At 39.8% G+C, this 19394-nt stretch overlaps 1 protein-coding gene across 1 annotated transcript in view; it reads right to left on the bottom strand.

Annotated features, from left to right (window-relative positions):
• The window catches only part of FREM3 (FRAS1 related extracellular matrix 3), an 85811-nt gene that overhangs the window by 32939 nt on the left and 33478 nt on the right, over window positions 1–19394 (bottom strand). The gene's annotated exons all lie outside the window — the stretch shown is intronic.

The following is a 19394-nucleotide window of genomic DNA, read 5'->3' on the forward strand; positions in this document are numbered from 1 at the left end:
TTACTGGAACTTGGCTCTAAACACCTTACCTTCTGCTAAGTTTCATGTGGTCATTTATACACTAGGCTAATCTAAAACTTTCTGGGGTCACAGATTTCTTTAGGTACACGATAGGAAACTTCTTCCCTCAAAGTGCACATATTCACCAAATGTTACATGCAGGGGATTTTACATTCCAGGGGATTCAAGGAAGCCCATCAGCCCACTTATGGACTCCTTAAAGATCATGCTAGGCAAAGAAACTGATTATGTACATAAATCGGCTATAGGTTTCCAGAGTAAGGGATATATTAAATGTTTCCTTGTGACATTAACCATAAAGACTTAGTTAGTACAATCATCATGTACTTGAGGAAAGGAAAGGAAATTCTTAATGTCAACCTATGGCTCATGAATAGTGGAGAATTAAGACACATTATTGGGTATATTTCATAGATCAAATACATGAAATATAATCCTATCCCTATATATCATAGTCATATATTGTATTTTCAATCACGCACAAAAATCATATCTATCTACAAGTGGAAGCTTTTCTGATTGCCAAAATACCTAAATACACTTACCACAAACTGAGTATCTTGATAACCTGAAAATGTTCCAGGTGGCCAGTTTCTCAGGTTTGATAATTCTAATAAAAAAATGTAGTAATGCACTCTGGAATTCTCTTGTAGATGTAAGTTATATTCTAGGCTCCTTAAGGCTGCTTGATGAAAAATTACAACTAATCAATTAAATCATCCATCCAATTATTCCACAAATATTTGTTGAGCATCAATTAAGTGCTGGCCACTCTTCTAAGTGTTGAGGATGGAGCAATGAGAAACAACAGAGTCTCTGTTCTCACAGAGCATACTTTCCATTGGAGGCAAATAAATAATGTGTAATATGCTTGGTGGAGATATGTGCTACGAAGAAAAATAGTCAGGCTACGTGAATAAAGAGCCACAGGGAGAATCAGAAGGGACTATTTTATACAGAATGGTTGAGTTTAGCTTTTCTAAAGGGATGATATTTGATTAGAGATTAGGAGTGAGAATATTCTAGGCAGAGGGAAGAACAAGAACAAAATAATTACGTACACATTCTAAAGGTAACAAATATTCTGTCATAGTCAACTGTTTACTTGGGCTCTAGTCCCTTCTGACGGCTATTTCATTCCTTGCATATCAATCAGTATTTAAGAAAGTGGGCTAGCTTTTTCAGGCCATTAATATTCTCTACGGCCATTTAGTTATCACGATTTTGTTTTCTGACTATCCAGCAGCTTTGAACTCACTTTCTCTGCTTGGAGAATTTAACATTTGGTGAGTCCCACCTCCTCTAGAAAGAAGCCAGAAAACATCATTTTGCAGCCTCCCTTACAGCGAGGGCGTGAGCATGTCAGCTAGACTCTGCCAATAGTGTGAAACTGATTCAGAAGTGTGCAATGTGAGGGTGCGGGTGTTGTATGGAGTCCATATTGTGGTGAGGGTTGCCACGGAGGCATCTGGCTTTCATGAGTATTGGTGGCAGAGGTCCAGTGTCCAGGGTCAACTGTGGCGTCTGCGCCTAGTGGTAATGGCAGTCCATGGAGTGCTGATGGCATCCTTTCTAGCTGCATAGACGATCATTCTGTCTCTCTGGCCTCCTACAGATACTACCAGAGCTTACTACTATCCCATAATGAATGTCTTTTTTTACTTAAGTAGCTAGAGTAGGTTTGCAATTAGACACTTGACTGATACACCAATGAATTCATTTTTGTCTTAGCTGAGGTTGTAAATTAATAAGAATGCACCCAAACCGGTTTGAAAAATAGAGGATTGTTTCTTTTGGAGGGCAGAGGGGGTAGTTCACATAACCCAATGGCAGGGAGTACAGCTGGATTCTCAAGACGCTGGGCCTAGGAACTGAAAATCTTTAGGACTTAATAGCCACCCTGAGTCTCTGCTTCCTAGAGCACCTAGGCTTCTCTCTGGGCTTTTGCTTCATTCTATATTCTCTGAAGACCAGACAGCCTTCTCTGCTTCTCCATGTATGAGTTTGATTATCTTCAGTTCAAGAGACCAGCAGAGATGGATTAACATCTCGGCATTTCAATGGCCAAGCTTGGGTCTGGTTAGCTGGGGTGCGATTAGCTGTGGCTTTGGCTGCAGTGTGAGGTGGGGGAGGAAGGCAGTTCTTAGAGATGGGGGCTCAGAGATTGAGAAATAATCTAAACGGTATTTCATAATCTAATGAAATAATTAGATAATAATCTAATGGTATTTCAGGCGTACATTATTATATACCAGGTTCTGTATAGACTGCATTGTGCTCACCTCCAATAGTCTAGTTTTTATCCATCACCATACGTATGTGCCCCTTTACCCCTTTCACCCTGCCCCCAACCTCCCTCTATTGCCTCCTTGTCTCCAATAATTTTTCTGTACACAGACTCCAAAAACAAAATGTATAGTAATACATGGAAGCAAATAGGTGGGATAGAAATAGAACAAACTTTGGATATAAGGTCAAATGGTTGCTCTGCCACTAATTAGCTATATGAACTTGAGAAACTACCCAGTCCCTTTGAATTTTAGATTCCTTAACTATTAAATGGGGATGCTAACAATAACAATGACTGGGCCCTGAGGAAGCTGATTCAGGCATTGCCTTTCCACCCTCTCAGACCAGTCAGGCCCTGGACTCTGAAACTCCAAGCCAGAGCAAAGTTGAAGGAAGGCTCTTGGTCTCCCCCAGTCACCTGCCTCCTCATGGCTCTGACTGAGGCTCCCCTGCTGGCTATGCAGCATGACTGGCTGGGGAATGGGAGGGAGTGGAGGAGAGAAGGGAATGCAATATTAGAAACGGAGAGGCAGTGGGCTGGGGCAGTGGGAACCCCTGATAAGATGGAGGCTCCGTGTGTGAGGGTCAGTCACAGGCTCCTTGGTTTCTGAAGTCAGGGAGTTCCGAGGGGTTGGGGGATGGGAGATGTGACTGTGATCCCTCCAGGTGGGAGCCAGGAAGATGGCTGCCTAGGTCTAGGTTGTGTCTCCACAAGCTTCAGTTGGGAGCACTCAGGCATAGTTTCTTGCCCTGGACCCAGCAGCAGGCAGCCAGCCAGCTGATGCACTAACAATTACATTCCACGTATGAGAGGCCGTTTAATGCATAAGAGTGAAGAGTCTGGATTGCATGAAAGTACAAAGGATGTAAATCAAGGACTTTGTGTAGCTGATGCTACGTACTTCAACAAGGGAGTAACTGTTGAAAAAGAAGACCAAGAACCAAAGTTTGGGAACATTCGCATTTGGGAGCCAGTGAAAGAAATACACGTAACAGAATGGAATGGAAAATAAGAAGTATTTGAATTAGCTTTATCAAAATGTGGAGGTCTGGTATAAAACTATCATCTAGAAGTAAAAAAGAACAATTTCAAGCATAAGTATAATCTTCTCATCAAAGGATGACACTTTGTTATTTGCTAAGCCAAGCTGTCCTATCTACATATCTAGTTGTACTCTAGGGCAGCATTTTTCAACCTCAGCGCTATTGACATTTGGGCTGGATAATTCTCTGTTGCGAGGGGCTGCCCTGTGCATGGTAGGATGTTCAGCAGCATCCTTGGCCTCTGCCTGCTAGATACCAATAACAGTCCCCCATTACCCCTATCTTCCAGCGTGACAATCAAAAATATCTCCAGACATTGCCAAGTGTCCCCTAGGGAGAAAAATCATCTCAGATTGAGAACCACTGGTGTAGAGGAAATTAAGGGATTTTATTGTGTCCCTGATAAAAGTCTTCATGTGTTTCATACTTCTGTGTTTTAGGACACTGACCAACAAAACATTTTGGATTTGAATTTGGCATTGATAATCAAACACCCTTATTGAATTTAGAAGGCTGTCTGAGCCTAAGTTAATCTGAGGGAAATCAGAAGGATACAATATTAAGTACATTAAAACTATTTGTGTGTGTGTGTGTGTGTGAAAATCAGAGCTCACAAGCTGGAGAAAAGAGCTATTTAGTGGGGTCTGATTTACCATCACACTTTTTCCAGGCAGCATTTTGAAGTGAAAGCATCAGGTTGTCAGGTTTAGATAGGAAGACCTGAGGCTTTGTCCACTCACACAGGATCTCTGTGCCTTAGGCAAGTCCCTTAGTCTCTGTTCCTTCATCTGTAAAATGGGGGTAAAGATAGATATAAATGAGGCATTGTATTTATTATTATTTTTTCTTTTGCTGAGGAAGATTAGTCCTGAGCTAACATCTCTTTCCAATCTTCCTCTTTTTTTTTGATTGAGGACAACTAGCCCTGAGCTAACATGTGTGCCAATCTTCCTCCACTTTATATGTGGGTCGCCATCATAGCATGGCTGATGAGTGGCGTAGGTCCACACCCAGGATGTGAACCTGTGAACCTGGATAACTGAAGCAGAGTGGGCCAAACTGAACCACTAAGCCATGGGGCTGGCCTCTAGGCACTGTATTTGAGAGGCCTTGTATGTAGAGAAGTGTGGGCAAGCGTCACTTTTATAGTTTAAACATTACAAAGTTTCTCTTTTTCCTGCATGAGACAGGAGAATGAATTGTTTTAAAATAAAACTGTGTAGAATAAAATTGATGTCCTAATGTTCCAAAAAGAACACATAAGTTTATAATGGGGGATGAGGGTAAAGAGGGACCAACACGCACCATGTGCCTGTTATGTTTCAGGTGTGAGCTAGGCAGTACACCATCTGCCAACAAAAAAGAGAAAGAAAACAGGAGGCAAACAAGGTGAAGGAAACAGGAGTCAGTGAACAGGCACTGACAGGACCAGCCAGGATGAGGAAAGGATCCGAGTGCACAGGGAGATGGAAGAGAAGTAGAAAGGTGAATTTTGGAATAGAAATGGCTTAGGAACCAACTATTAAAGTAATGATGCAGAAAAACACCCAATTGCAGAATTTCTGACTTATTGAATTTGAAGGGCATAATGCATTTACTTTTTCATAATTATCTCCCACTAGGTTAAAAAAAAATGGGAAAAAGTATTTTATCCAAATACTGTATTCAGGGAGATTTAATTTTGATGGAATTTATTTACTAATTCTAGTTTTGATATAATATCTTATTTTGTAAATGTAATAATTTTAAAATTAAAATTAAATAAAATTTAAAATGAAAAAGAAGAGATCACATATTGCTAAAGATAATTTTGAAAATACATCTAATAAATGCTGACTCTCAAATAGGCAAAAGAAAATACTCAATGATAAGGTAGCCAGCTACTGTCAAATGTTAATGGTTTATAGCCTTGAACTTTGAAAAATATTTAATTGAATAGGATATTCAATATTACATGTTTAATAATTACCCAATGAAAATCTAATATTATATAAACTTATGTTTTCTAATACTCTGTGATGTTTTCAAATAACTTCATTATCTTAAGCATTTAGCTTCTACAGCTACCAGCAAAATATAACTTTAAAATGTATTTGAATTCCATAAACACTTACTCATGCATTTGGAAATAATAGTTATAACTAACAATTGTCACAGTGTCAGTTAATATCATTAGTCATTTGAAAAATGCTCCACAGTGCCTCAGTGTGAGGAAAAGTGCTCTTCTGAATTGTGGCTTGACATGCATAGTTCTGTTGCATGTCTACAGATTATAAATATAACAGTTTTTTTCAACAGAGTTATAAATTCAGGAAAAGGATAGTAACTTGAGATAGGAGAATTAGAAAATTAGGTAAGACAAAAGGCCAAATTACATATCAGACAGACCTCCATTTTCTCCCCATCTCCCATGTTCCTGGAGCTATGGGTGGCAATTTAAAAAATGTGCTTTTGGGGCTGGCCCTGTGGCGTAGTGGTTAAGTTTGGTATGCTCTGCTTTGGCAGCTCTGGTTCGCAGGTTCAGATCCTGGGCATGGACCTACACCACTCATCATCCATGCTGTGGTCGCAATCCACATATAAAGTGGAGGAGATTGGCACAGATGTTAGCTCAAGGCTAAGCTTCTTCAAGCAAAAAAAAAAAAAAGAAAAAATGAGGAAGATTGGTAGCAGATGTTAGTTCAGGGCTAATCTTCCTCAGGAGAATAAAAAGTGCTTTCTTGGGTGAAATACGCCATATCCCCTTCCTGCACAGGGATATTATTCCACTCCCATTTCTTTTGCATAATTCTAGTCAGCGATTCCTTGGGTCTGCCTGATTCTCCCCTTTTAGTGCTTCAGGGTGCAGCCACCTGCTTTCAGAGCTGGGAAGGAGACATGGCTCCTTTTGGAGTTTCCAGCACCACAGGTTCATTACCATTCTCTTCTTGAGGAAAAAATAGGCCGTTTTGTGTGACGACACATCCGGTTTTTCAGAAAAGGGGGTAATCCCCAAGAGCAAACAGATGAGAGATCTGCGGTCGTTTCTCCTGTCGTGATCTCCTAAACCACAGCAGTGCTACCTCGCAGACAATGCTTCCGAATCCACCTCTGCAGTCTTGATAAATGTGGGGGCAGGCAGCCAAGGGAGAGATCTCTGTGCTCCCACGGTGGGTGGATGGGGGCAGTAGGGGATGGCAGGTGTAATGCGGTTTAAAAAGAAGTATTTGACATATTCTTTTTGGAGATGTCCCCGAACTGTCTTGATAACATATTTGGCTTTCCGTTTTGGAGACTAAAAACCCAACATGTTGCTGCTATGTATAACAATACAAGTTTTCTGGCCCTTTTTCTCCTTCTTAAAATAGAGTTCTTTAATTGTAAGTACAGTGGAAGCAGCATGAAAAAATAAGGACCATAAGCTTTTCTTAGATTCTTCTGCATGACTTGGTAGGGGCACCACATACTGCTTTTGACACAAAATAAAACTACACAAAGACCTTTCAAAGCAAGACCTTAGAGAATGATAATAATAAAGAGGTTGTATTAGTAGGAGTCTCCAAGTAGTAGGAAAGTAGAAATACGCTGATGGCGTGACCACAGGCAATGGGCATTTCTGTTTGGGAGGTGGGGCTCCACATGGCTTCACTGGAAGGGAGAAAACCTTGTGCCTTCTTCCTTCTCAAGAGTGTATAGGATTCAAGGAGGCTGTGAAACAGACTCTTCCTTTCAAAGAATGTAATGGAGTATATATAGCAACTTCCTGTTTGGAGATCAGAATAATCATTCTTATTTTGGGATACACTCTAGATGAATTCAGAGAAAGTGACTGTGTAATTTCATGTACTGGACTAGAGAAACTTTTCCTCCATTTTTATCTCACTCTATTTTATTTTCCCTCGACCTTGGAAGTGAAGACTATGTTTGAATACTAAGCTCTAGGACCAGGGACGCCAGGGCTCTCTGTCTCCTAAATATTCTAGGAATTTAAATAAATTGCCCATGACAGAGTCCCGATTTATTGTTAATGAGAAGACACAGATGCAACGTATTCTACCTTCACCCACCAGACTCCTTGGGGAGCTGAGACCACCAGAAGGGTCGTGGCACTTGGTACGATGGAGAACCAGTGGTAAGTGCCACATCCAGGTGCGTTATCTGCTCTTTGTATTGCTTATTTCACATTTAGTCTTCCGATTAGTGACTGTGTGAAACAATTTACACTCACTTCCAAAATATTAATTTGGTGATATTTTGGTACATTTTTTCTTTCAGAGATTCTTCCCTTCTATGTTGAGATTGTTTCAAGGATCAAAGTGATAATGGATGTGGAAGTTTTGGAAAAGTCAGAATTTCCCTGAACCTAAGTTTGCCAGAATCTGAATGGGAAGAGAACCTTCTCCACCAGGAGAGTTAATGGAAGGAGAGCAGGATTTGGCTAACAGGCTGGCCAGCTGGGGGAGTCCTTCTATTAGATGGAATCATGGGAAATCGTTGTTTTCTTCAGGTCAGAAGTGGTTGGCTGTCAGCAGTTTCGCAGAGTTCAGCTCCATATATAGAGAGGTACCAGGATGTAGTGGGAAGAGAACTGGACTCACGGTGAGGAGACCCATGCTGCAGTCTTAGAGACACCACTGACTGGAGATGCGGCCCTGGATGGATAATTTACTTCTCAGGACCTCATTTCTTCTTCTCTCAAATGAGGGAGTGGAATTAGAACCTTTCTGAGTCCCTTTTCAGGATTATCATTCTATGATTCTTTCTGCCCCCCTTAATATGTGGCACCGTCACAGCAATAGAGAAAACATGTGAACTTACTACGTCCTACCCAGCATAAGTTGGTATAACTTGATAAATTAAATGTGAGCTTTAAGCTCTCCGGAGACCTAAGTGTGCCTGAGGAGGATGAGTTCTTGGGAAGGCACACGAACTATCTGGCTACAGAGTGCACTGGCACATCGAGAGGTGTGATCTTGTATTATAAACTGCATATTATAATCAAGTCCTTTCATACCCATTATCTCATGTGAAACTCCAATCTTTACTACAGCCTTGAAGAGTGGGAGCAGGCATCCTTGACATTAGACAAATGAAGTACCTGCTTGACAAATGAAGTACCCACGGTTCAGTAACTGTGCCTCACTCGAGGTCACAGAGCTAGTCAATAAATTAAAAAATATGCAAAGCCCTCTGCAATCTGGATCCTTTCCACCTCTCCATCATCTCCCACCTCTCTTGCTGCCTTTGGAGTCTATGAGCTAGCTCTGCTAAACTATGTGCAGTTGGTCGAGCTCACCGTGCTGTTTCAAAGCTCTAAAAACTCTTAGTCATCCTTCAAGGCCCAATTTGAGTACTGCTCCTTGACCAAACTTCCTGGGCGATGGCTTATCTCTGCCACTCATGCACATACCTCCTTGGGAGTGCCTCTCACAAGTAACTGCAGTTAATCATCTCCATGTCTGGCTCTCTTTCTATATTTGAAGCTGATTACTTGTGTCTTTTCATCATGGAGTCTCCAGCTCTTAGCACAGTTCCTGGCAATTAACAGGAGCTTGATAAATACTCACTGAATAACTGAAAGCTTCCTGGAGAAAAACTGACCTAAATGTACATTGAAAGAATAGAATAACCCATGAACAGTTGGTAAATGTATTACTTCTATTACCTTGCTTCCTAAGAATGTAGATAATGGTTCTTAAAAAAAATCTGGTAATATCATAGTTTTATTCTCGTTAGAAACAGAGCCAGGACCTCCACACCAGGCTTTTAGATTCTTAGCTTAGAGTTTTTTCTTCTACAAACTACTGTGTACAGGCTGTGAACAATCTTTAAGTCTGAGGGTCTTGTTCTAGAGAAAGCCTTTTAAAAATGATAAAAATAATGCTTTACATTTCCATAGCACATATTATTTAACTTTTTTTCACAGTCCAGCATTCTTCTCATGTTCTAGAAATTGATCATCTAACACTGGCCTATACATTCCTGCTTGATTGGCATTAGAAATGAGATACTTTAATAAAATTATATATATAATGAAAAGGAATATTTCCTGAAAAGCCATAATGCACTGTGGACCTTAGGAAGATGTGATCCCTTACCAAACCAAGCCCCTACGGTTCCGTATAGGCATCTAACACTGGACGCAGCCCCCAGTGTGTTCGTGCTAATGTCAGTGACTAGCAGCTCTGAAATAGTGAATGTGAAAGCCAGAATCACTTATTCTTCTAAGGAGAAGAGATAGCTGTCATACCCCCATCCCAGCTTATGTACATGGTATGCTTGAAGGAGATTTAAGATGGTTCCAAGAGCAATTTGATTTGTAAATGTTAGGAAAGGAGGAACCCATGAAAAAGGTCCACATGAAAAAAAGGAGATCAATAAATAGATAAAAATAGAGTTCTACTGATCACAGGCAAGATTTTAGAACAAAGCATAGACACACACTATTGTAAGTGGGTTTGGCCGAACCTTGGAACCATCCAACAAACCTCTAAATAATGAGGGATGACCTCTGGTTGAGAATTCTTCTTGATGGCTGAGAAAATGATAATTAGGGAGCAAAGGTTGAAAGTTAAAGTAAACCACAGCCCAGCTCTGTAGTAATCATCTCCATTGTTAGTCCATGCATTACAAAAATGATCAAGCTGGAGAGCCAGTAGATGTCATTAGCCTAGGTCTTGGCAGGCACTTATCAGGCGAAGAACGTAAGCTGAGCTTTTCTTTCCAGGAGAAGCTTTCCATTTGTCAGCAATTTCTTTCTGCCAGACCACAAATCAACAATCACTAGATAAATGAAAAGCTTCTACTCATCTTACAAACTCTTGGGTAAAATTCCTTTTCTAGAAATAAAAATGCTTTTTTTACAGCACAAGCTAAAAATGGTCCCAGTGAGGGGGCTGGCCCCGTGGCCGAGTGGTTAAGTTCGCGCGCTCCGCTGCAGGCGGCCCAGTGTTTCGTTGGTTCGAATCCTGGGCGCGGACATGGCACTGCTCATCAAACCATGCAGAGGTAGCGTCCCACATACCACAACTAGAAGGACTCACAATGAAGAATATACAACTATGTACCGGGGGGCTTTGGGGAGAAAAAGGAAAAAAATAAAATTAAAAAAAATAATAATAATTCCCTTAAAAAAAAAAAAAAATGGTCCCAGTGGGTTCCACCAAAGTGATCAAACGTCAAGTCCATAAATCTTATAAACCCTTAAGGAAAATGGAAGTGAATCTGTTAGGCATCATGTTGAATGATGCTATAGATTGGCAAGAATACAAAATGGTGGAATAGGTCATAGCTAATAGGTCAGTGACAGGCTAAACCCTAGGTACTGCCTGTAGTAATGATTAGGGAAATTCAGTTAAAAATCACTTAAGACATATTTTATTAAAACAAAATTTGTTTTAAAGACTTAGGACTATGTTTGTTATTTTATGAATTATACTGCTGCATAATTTGACATAAGGTATTATTATATAATGATCAGAGGACATTCAAACATGAAAGGACATGTGACCAGGGCCAAACACACACAGAATAGTCTAGGCTTTCTGTCTCTCTGTGTCTTTCCTTCACATTTATTCCCTTTGTGCTGTGTGTGTGTGTGTGTGTGTTTCCTTTGTCAAAGCTCTTTTCCCTCTATTTCTTTTATCTTGTCTCTCTCCCACATTGCTTCCTCTCTTTCTGTATTTCTACTTCTTTGTCTTTGTGTATACATGAGCTCTTTCCAGCTTCCAGAAGACTAGTTAGTATTAGTATACACTATCTTTTAAAATTTAAAACATAAAGAATGGTTATTTAATAAGCAGCATCTCCAAAGAGGTTTTGCAATTTGTTCTTTTCCTTTACCCTACTGGTGGAATCAAATCTAGTGGTTCCCCTGAAATTTGTGATAAAATCTCAAGGTCACGCTTCACTCTCACATCTTTCATTGAACAAAGATATAGAAATGGGCATGATCTCTGAGGTCACTTCCAGCCTTCAGGTCTATGACTCTGAGTATAATAACAATGATAATAGTTTCTACACTTTTGCTCTTTTTTAAATAACAAGATGAAGGCTCAATCTAAAAAGCATAAATTTCTTTTAAAAAGTGTTTCTTGGATTTTGTAAGGAAAAGGAATACCTTCCCACTAAAACTTTATGGTACAAGCTATAGAACGAAAATATGACTGCCCCTTAAGCCAAGGTCCTTTGCCCAGCATTAGGTTTCCATATTTATATTAGTGTAGGTGGCCTTTTGGTTTCTTGAGGCAGGCCCAGGCAGAAGTCATGAATCAAGGATTAAAACAGCTATTTCTGTCAAGACTACCCTTTCCACAATTATTATTTTCATAATTTCCCACATTCTAGCCCTCTCTCTGCCTATTAATAATGAGTGACACAACAAACTTGGAGTAAATATCACCAGGAAAAAGAGGAGAAACACCTCATAAGACCTATGAGGCTGCTTTTGTCATGCGGCCTGTATGCATGAGCTTCAGTAGGGCTGGCCGTGGGTCTGTAGTCTGCCTCAAGAGGACAGAAGCTCACCGCTCTGGGAGGACGGTGAGATGATCAGTGAGAGCAGAGGGGTTTTGCTAGGGGTTAATGAAGAGACTAGTGGTCTCTGAAACTGCTGATCAGCTCTTCTAAACCCCGCTAGTAGTTAAGCCTGAGGAAAACACGCTGATTGACCCTGATTGTCTTTCATCAAGTGAGAGTACTTCTACTCGCTTCAGGAATGGTTAAAACTTTTCCACATAACTGTCACTGTGATCAGTAATATTATGTGTCAACTTGGCTAGGCTAGGGTGCCCAGTCGTTTGGTCAAACACTAGTCTAGATGTTGCTGTGAAGGTGTTTTGTAGACGTGATTGACATTTATGATCAGTCAACTTTAAGTAAAGCATAATGTGGGTGGACCTCATTCAATCATTTAAAGGTCTTAGAAGCAAAGCCTGAGGCTTCCCCAAGAAGAAGCAATTCCGCCTCAAGACGGCAACATAGAAACTCTGCCTGTATTTCCCACCTGTTGGCCTGCCCTGCAGATTTCAGAAACAAGACTGTAGCACCATCTCTTACCTGAATTTCCAGCCTACTGGCCTGCCCTGCAGATTCAGATTTGCCAGCCCACACCATTGTGTGAGCCAATAAATCTTTGTTTCTCTCATACACACACACACACACACACCCACTACTCTTCTGTTTCTCTGGAGAACCCTAACTAATATAGTCACCATAATATTTCTTTCCTCTTTTCTCTGATACATTAAGCTCTGACCTAGTTATGTTTAATCATATTTACATGTTTGAAACCTGTTTTGTTTGCTTGTTTTAATCCAGTCAGAAGCATTTAGCACATATCTTTTGCAACAGGAACTTTATGTAGGGGGAATTCTGCCTCTTCCTCAGTGAGAGAGATGAGCCATTTTAATGCTATCTAATTCGCCCAAAGAGCTTACCTGAAGCTTTAAACCCAGATCCTTCAAAAAAGAAAACATAACGGATGAAAAGGAAAAATAAGTCTGTGTTTATAAAACTCACTGAACATTTAGAACTGCTTGAAAATGCTGGGAAGGATTAGAAATATAACACAAAGGTTTAAGAGTGTTTTTATGTAAAATATACCTAATATCCATTCAAAAATCCTCCAGAGGAAAACTTGAGATGTAAAAGTGATGTAGCAAGTGTCACTTAAAGTGCTAGGATATATCCTGATGCATTTTCTGGAGCTAAGGATTAGCTTTTTTAACAAATTCTGTGGCTTACACAACTTATTTTTACAAAGTAGAGCCAATTTTACATTTTAATAAGAATATTAAAACAATAGAATGTCACTTATCAAAAAAATTTGTAAGAATGAGATTCCATATTTGTTAAATTTCACAAGAAATTTCCAAATGGATTCGATCACAGTTGTAGATTCTGTCTCACCAGTATGAAAATTTTAACAGCCAGATCTGAGCTCCAGGGGCAACTTTCAACCCCCATGGTAACTGCCTTCCCTTTCGTCACACCCATGTTCCACACCCTGTGTTCTTCCATCTTCCTCTGCTCCTCGTGTTCATCAGGCAACCTTCTCATGAGCGCTTCAGCTTTCTGGAAACCTCTGCATTCCTCCTGACACCATACATGAGTGTAGAGACTCTTGTTTATTTTTCCTTTGTGAAAATTAAATATATTAATGCTAATCCAGGGATAGAGAAATGTCAACCGGGGAATGTTAATAAGACCCTTCACAAGATTTAAATTTTCCATTGTCTTGAGGCATTCATGATACCTACTGACCAGACTTTTGATGTGGCAGGTAGGCCTTCCTGGAAGACTTGAAGACACTCATCACTTTCCATGAAGCTTTCTTGCCTGCCTTGGAGTACTCGCATTATAAAGTTGTATGTAAATCCTTCTCACACCTTGCCTGTCATTGCAAATAAAACCATGTCTGCAGTGCAGGCTTAACAAAAGAGCCTCCACACGCTTGCTACAATGGTACTTGATAGCAGAATTGCTCCAGATTATTTACTGGCAAGTCAAGGTTCTTTTTTCACACTGGTTAACACCTTCTGTTGCTTCTGGATGAATGTTTCAGGACTGGTTCAGGGAGCTTTACATAAACCTTAAGAACAAGTCAATTGCTTCAAATTGTGCAACTACTTTCAATTTTTCATGGCATCTACTTTTATGGCTTGGGTTTGGTGAAACAGGAAGCTAGTTGTGGGTATTCTGTACGCATTAGTTATGCTGTTTCTATCCATCATGGCTGTTGTGATGTCAATTGTTAGCAAAATCATATTGCACAGTTACCATTCCATCAGTTCATAATCTGATTCTAGAACAAATGGAGTCTGAAGTGACTCTGACAAAGACAATGATATTGTGTGAAATTAGCCCCTCTCACCAAAATAGTGGTACAAACCTGAGAATCTGATAGTTTGCCTATCCTTCTGTAATTGTCTTGTTTTGTCGGTTGTATGAAAACTAAGAGGAGGGACTGTGAAAAAACTTTCCACTAGCAGTAGCTTTTGCCTAGGAGATATCGAAATAGAATGCTGTACCTCGTACAGTTGGTTCTAAGCAGCCATAGCTGATAAAGTGCTATGAAGTTAAAGCACCCACCAGCCAAAGATCAATGACTTAATATCCTAGATTTCCACCAGATCCAATTGAAGAGGTTTCTGTGGTCAATGAACAATGAGACTTATTTTAATCAATTATGTCAGCTATGGAATCATTCCACCCTCTCTTATGTGCAGGTTTTGGTCCTTAATTAGCATAATCCCAATGAACTTTCCCCTTCTGGGATACACAGGTCCCTGACTCCTCCTGTTCAGTGAACCACTCTGAATTTCTTTATTTTATTTTTTATTTTTTATTGAGTTAATGATAGGTTACAATCTTGTGAAATTTCAGTTTTACATTAATGTTTGTCGTTCGTGTTGTAGGTACACCCCTTCACCCTTTGTGCCCACCCCCATCCCACCTTTCTCCTGGTATCCACTAAACTGTTCTTAGTCCATATTTTTAAATTCCTCATATGAGTGGAGTCATACAAAGATTATCCTTCTCTAGCTGGCTTATTTCACTTAACATAATTCCCTCAAGGTCCATCCATGTTATTGCAAATGGAATGATTTCGTTCTGTTTTGCAGCTGAGTAGTATTCCATTGTATATATGTACCACATCTTCTTTATCCATTTGTCAGTTGATGGGCACTTAGGTTGCTTCCGTGTCTTGGCTATTGTAAATAATGCTGCAATGAACATTGGGGTACATAGGACTTTTGGGATCACTGACTTCAAGCTCTTTGGATAAATACCCAGTAGTGGGATGGCTGGATCGTATGGTAGTTCTATTTTTAATTTTTTTTAAAAAGATTTTATTATTTCCTTTTTCTCCCCAAAGCCCCCCGGTACATAGTTGTATATTCTTCGTTGTGGGTTCTTCTAGTTGTGGCATGTGGGACGCTGCCTCAGCGTGGTCTGATGAGCAGTCCGCCCCCAGGACTCGAACCAACGAAACACTGGGCTGCCTGCAGCGGAGCGCACGAACTTAACCACTCTGCCACGGGGCCAGCCCCTCTATTTTTAATTTTTTGAGGAATCTCCATACTGTTTTCCATAGTGGCTGCACCAGTTTGCATTCCCACCAGCAGTGTATGAGGCTTCCTTTTTCTCCACAACCTCTCCAACATTTGTTACTATTAGTTTTAGATATTTTTGTCATTCTAATGGGTGTAAGGTGATGTCTTAGTGTAGTTTTGATTTGTATTTCCCTGATGATCAGCGATGATGAGCATCTTTTCATGTGGCTATTGGCCATCCGTATATCTTCTTTGGAGAAATGTCTGTTCATGTCTCCAGCCCATTTTTTGATTGGGTTGTTTGATTTTTTGTTGTTGAGTTGTGAGAGTTCTTTATATATTATGGATATTAAGCCTTTGTCAGATATATGACTTGCAAATATTTTTTCCCAGTTAGTGGGTTGTTTTTTTGTTTCAATCCTGTTTTCATTTGCCTTGAAGAAGCTCTTTAGTCTGATGAAGTCCCATTTGTTTATTCTTTCTATTGTTTCCCTTCTCTGAGAAGGCATGGTGTCCGAAAAGATCCTTTTAATACTGATGTCAAAGAGTGTACTGCCTACGTTTTCTTCCAGAAGCCTTATGGTTTCAGGTCTCACCTTTAGGTCTTTGATCCATTTTGAGTTTATTTTGGTGAATGGTGAAAAGGAATGGTCAATTTTCATTCTTTTACATGTGGTTTTCCAGTTTTCCCAGCACCATTTGTTGAAAAGACTTTCTTTTCTCCATTGTATGCCCTCAGCTCCTTTGTCAAAGATAAGCTGTCCATAGATGTGTGGTTTTATTTCTGGGCTTTCAATTCTGTTCCATTGATCTGTGCACCTGTTTTTGTACCAGTACCATGCTGTTTTGATTACTGTAGCTTTGTAGTATGTTTTGAAGTCAGGGATTGTGATGCCTCCTGTTTTGTTCTTCTTTCTCAGGATTGCTTTAGAAATTCGGGGTCTTTTGTTGCCCCATATGAATTTTAGGATTCTTTGTTCTAATTCTGTAAAGAATGTCATTGGGATTCTGACTGGGATGGCGTTGAATCTGTAGATTGCTTTAGGTAGAACGGACATTTTAACTATGTTTATTCTTCCAATCCATGTACATGGAATGTCCTTCCATCTCCTTATGTTATCATCTAATTCTCTCGGAAAGGCCTTGTAATTTTCATTATATAGGTCCTTCACCTCCTTAGTTAAATTTATCTCAAGGTATTTTATTCTTTTTGTTGCGATTGTTAATGGTATTGTGTTCTTGAGTTCTTTTTCTGTTAGTTCGTTATTGGAGTATAGAAATGCTACTGATTTATGCAGATCGATTTTGTACCCTGCAACTTTGCTGTAGTTGTTGATTATTTCTAAGAGTTTTCCAATGGATTCTTTGGGGTTTTCTATATATAAGATCATGTCGGCTGCAAACAGCGAGAGTTTCACTTCTTCCCTCCCTATTTGGATTCCTTTTATTCCTTTCTCTTGCCTGATTGCTCTGGCCAGGACCTCCAGTACTATGTTAAATAAGAGTGGTGATAGAGGGGCTGGCCCCGTGGCCGAGTGGTTAAGTTCGCGCGCTCCGCTGCAGGCGGCCCAGTGTTTCGTTGGTTCGAATCCTGGGCGCGGACATGACGCTGCTCATCAGACCACGCTGAGGCAGCGTCCCACATACCACAACTAGAAGGACCCACAACGAAGAATATACAACTATGTACCGGGGCGGGGGGCTTTGGGGAGAAAAAGGAAAAAATAAAATCTTTAAAAAAAAAAAAAAAAAAAAAAAAAAAGAGTGGTGATAGAGGGCATCCTTGTCTCGTTCCTGTTTTCAGGGGGATGGCGTTCAGTTTTTGTCCATTGAGTATGATGTTGGCTATGGGTTTGTCATATATGGCCTTTATTATGTTGAGGTAGTTTCCTTCTATGCCCATTTTGTTCAGAGTTTTTATCATAAATGGCTGTTGGATCTTGTCAAATGCCTTCTCTGCATCTATTGAGATGATCATGTGGTTTGTTGATGTGGTGTATCACGTTGATTGATTTGCGGATGTTGAACCATCCCTGTGTCCCTGGTATGAATCCCACCTGATCATGATGTATGATTCTTTTGATGAATTGCGGAATTCTGGTTGCCAAAATTTTGTTTAGAATTTTTGCATCTATGTTCATCAGTGATATTGGCCTGTAGTTCTCTTTTTTCATGGTGTCCTTGTCAGGTTTTGGTATCAGCATGATATTGGCCTCATAGAATGTGTTAGGAAGTGTTCCATCTTCCCTAATTTTTTGGAATAGCTTGAAAAGGATAGGTATTAAATCCTCTCTGAAAGTTTGGTAGAATTCCCCAGGAAAGCCATCTGGTCCTGGGGTTTTATTCTTTGGGATGTTTTTGATTGCTGTTTCAATCTCTTTCCTTGTGATTGGTCTGTTCAAATAGTCTGCCTCTTCTTGAGTGAGCTCTGGGAGATTGTAGGAGTTCAAGAATTTATCCATTTCCTCTAGGTTATCCATTCTGTTGGCATATAGTTTTTTGTAGTATTCTCTTATAATCCATTGTATTTCTGCAGAGTCTGTTGTTATTTCTCCTCGCTCATTTCTGATTTTGTTTATTTGAGTTTTCTCCCTTTTTTTTCTTTGTAAGTCTGGCTAGCGGTTTGTCAATTTTATTTATCTTCTCAAAAAACCAGCTCTTTGTTTCATTGATCCTTTCTACTGCCTTTTTCGTTTCAATAGTATTTATTTCTGCTCTGATTTTTATTATTTCTCTCCTTCTGTTGACTTTGGGCTTTATTTATTCTTTTTTCTCTAGTTCAGTTAGGTGTAGTTTAAGATTGCTTATTTGGGATTTTTCTTGTTTGTTAAGATGTGCCTGTATTGTGATGAATTTTCCTCTTAATACAGCTTTTGCTGTATCCCATATGAGTAGGTATGGCATGCTATCATTTTCATTTGTTTCCAGGTATTTTTTGATTTCTTCTTTAATTTCTTCAATGATCCATTGCTTGTTCAGTAGTGTGTTGTTTAGTCTCCACATCTTTGTGCCTTTCTCAGCTTTTTTCTTGTAATTAATTTCTAGCCTTATAGCACTATGATTGGAGAAAATGCTTGTTATTATTTCATTTTTTTTAAATTTGTGGAGGCTTGCCTTGTTTCCCAACATATGGTCTATCCTTGAGAATGCTCCAAGTGCACTTGAGAAGAATGTGTATTCAGCTCTTTTAGGGTGAAGTGATCTATATATGTCTATTAAGTCCAATTGTTTTAGTTTTTCATTTAGCTCCACTATTTCCTTGTTGATTTTCTGTCTGGATGATCTGTCAATTGATGTGAGTGGGGCGTTGAGGTCCCCTACTATTACTGTGTTTTTTTTTAAATTTTAAAAAAAATTTTTTCCTTTTTCTCCCCAAAGCCCCCCGGTACATAGTTGTATATTCTTCGTTGTGGGTCCTTCTGGTTGTGGCATGTGGGACGCTGCCTCAGCATGGTTTGATGAGCAGTGCCATGTCTGCGCCCAGGATTCGAACCAACGAAACACTGGGTCGCCTGCAGTGGAGCGCGTGAGCTTAACCACTCGGCCACGGGGCCAGCCCCTATTATTGTGTTGTTTTTAACATCTTCCTTTAGGTCTGTTAATAGTTGCTTTATGAATTTTGGTGCTCCTGTGTTGGGTGCATAGATATTTATAAGCGTTATTTCTTCTTGATGAAGTGTCCCTTTGACCATTATATATTGTCCCTCTGTGTCTCTCTTTACCTGTCTTATTTTGAAATCCACTTTGTCTGATATAAGAATTGCAACATCTGCCTTTTTTTCCTTGCTATTAGCTTGAAGTATTGTCCTCCACCCCTTCACCCTGAGCCTGTGTTTGTCCTTGGGGCTGAAGTGTGTTTCTTGGAGGCAGCAAATTGTTGGATCTTGTTCTTTAATCCATTTGCCACTCTGTGTCTTTTTATTGGAGAGTTCAATCCGTTTACATTGAGAGTGATTATTGATGCATGTGGACTTAATGCTGTCAATCTGTTGCTCATTATCTTGT

Source organism: Equus quagga, chromosome 3, assembly GCF_021613505.1.
Source record: "Equus quagga isolate Etosha38 chromosome 3, UCLA_HA_Equagga_1.0, whole genome shotgun sequence".
Taxonomy (NCBI): Eukaryota; Metazoa; Chordata; class Mammalia; order Perissodactyla; family Equidae; genus Equus; species Equus quagga.